This window comes from Panthera leo, chromosome A1 (genome assembly GCF_018350215.1).
Source record: "Panthera leo isolate Ple1 chromosome A1, P.leo_Ple1_pat1.1, whole genome shotgun sequence".
Lineage (NCBI taxonomy): Eukaryota > Metazoa > Chordata > Mammalia > Carnivora > Felidae > Panthera > Panthera leo.
The window spans coordinates 194,229,194-194,231,174 of record NC_056679.1 but is presented as its reverse complement, the minus strand read 5'-3'; the positions used below and the strand labels follow the sequence as shown (position 1 = coordinate 194,231,174).

The window sequence follows — 1,981 nt, the reverse complement described above, 5'->3', positions numbered from 1 at the left end:
TTTTCATTAACTCAGGTGGAGAAACCGGGACCCAGATATTAGAAGAAGATGACAGTGTGCTTTGGGAAATTGTACTTTTGAGTGGTCTGTTAGATAATCACGTGGAGATGTGGGGCAGGCAGTTGAATGAGTTTGGAGTGGAAGGGGAAGGGGCAGGGTAAGTATATAAACGTGTATTCTCCACGGGTTGGGGACAATGTTCTACAAATACGCAGTTCCCTGCCCAAACTATATAGCATAGCTCTGCCACCTGCTTGCATGTCAACTGAGAAGTCAGTTACTGTATGTTACCTTCCTTTCAGTAGCTATGTCTTCTGTATTCTATTTTTGTGGGGGGGGGGTTTGTTTTGTTGTTGGTACTTGTTTTATTTTTCACTTTAATTACATGAGGGACAATAGGCGGGGAGGAGAATTTATTCGCCTTTCTGGGCCTTGATTTTCCTCAGATAGAACTCCAGCCTCCTGCCCTCTGGCACATAGCCATGTGCTCGGCCACGCTGGCCTGATCTTGAAGCCGTGTATGCAAGAAGCTTGTCTGGCTGAAACTGCTCCTTCAGAAGACACTAATCTTGGCATTCTTTTTCTTGTCCTCCTGCTTCTTTGAATTGTCATTGATTGTTTTGTATTTAAAATCTCTTCATCTTCGGGAGTCAGTCTGACCCCCTTCTTGCAGCCCAAGGTCAGTGCATAGTGGGACCCACACCACTATTGGGACAGTGTGTGGTTAATGAGAATGATTCCATTCTTCACCAGGGTTTTGGTGGGACCAGTTGGTTATTAGATGCATCGTAGACAAAGTCAGTAATCCTTGTTCTTTGTGTATAACACTTGGAGCCCCAGGGTACGTTCCCCACATCTAGCCTCCAGGCATGCTACTTGTTGCTGCCTTGTCTGAACAGACTGTGTGCGGAAGGGTGGGGAGGCGGATGGAGGCCAATTCATTGTTAGCAATGGGGCATCCCAGCTCACGCTCCCTCTTCTCATGGCAGGGCTGGCACTTGTGTTAGTTGTCCTGAGCGATGCCCATTGCGAAGTGCTGGCTGGAAAGGAGATGCTTTTAATTTTGAAGTATAATAACTCCAAACAGACCTGCGACAATGTTTATTAAACTTTGCCAGAAAACAGGAAGCTCGTTGGACCTTCAGATAAACTCCTGCTTCGTTTCTGAGTTATTTTCTTCAGAGAATAATTTTTAATAATTTTTTTCTATTGCAAGTATATTTTTTTCTCTTTAGGGAGGGCAATTATTAATGGCCCTCCAAGTACTTACTGCACTTCTTTAACCATTTTCATCTTAGTCATTTTTTTTAAACCTAAGAATTATGTGATTTTTTTATTCCCTCAAACATATCCTCCTGTCACTGACCTATTGTGCTCTGGGTAACTCCTAGTCCTTTTAAAGAGTTCATAGAACACTAGTAGTCCTTTGTTGCACTAGTTTTCTTTTCATTGTGTTACAGATTTATTTCCTATTTCAGAGCATTCATGTTTTGTTTAATTGCCTTGACAGGGAAAAGCAGAGGTAACAGACTATTTTCTTCCCTATCTCTTGTATTCCGAGTCTCTGCCATCCTTTCAGAAGTTTTGTGCTGGCTTGTCGCCTTTGCTTACTCACCTTTCAAAACGGACAATTTCTATTCAAGTCCAAGATGATAAATACGATTTATTGGATGAACTGGATGGGGTAAGCCTCAGAGAACAACTGTATCCTTTCTCACTGTTGCCGTCACTCTGTGTGATGTCAAGCCTCTTTCCTGTGGCCCTGATAGTACTTGGGATTTCATAGCTTTTGCTGTCACGTTCAATAATAATAAACAGTCTCATTTCCCAGGCACAAAAATTTTTCTGTGTAGTCTGATGTCACAGCGTCAATATTACTTCCGGGTTTAGACTTTTCACCCCCTTCCTCTGCCCTAGTTTGAGCCTGGTTTTGTCTGGATGCCTCCGGTGGAGAAGCTGGGATATAGCAGGTTAGCTTTTC

The 1,981-nt window shown here is 43.1% G+C and overlaps 1 pseudogene; it reads right to left on the bottom strand.

Annotated features, from left to right (window-relative positions):
- Positions 1–413: 413 nt before the first annotated feature.
- LOC122201691 lies at positions 414–1,027 on the bottom strand (annotated as a pseudogene).
- Positions 1,028–1,981: the final 954 nt, after the last annotated feature.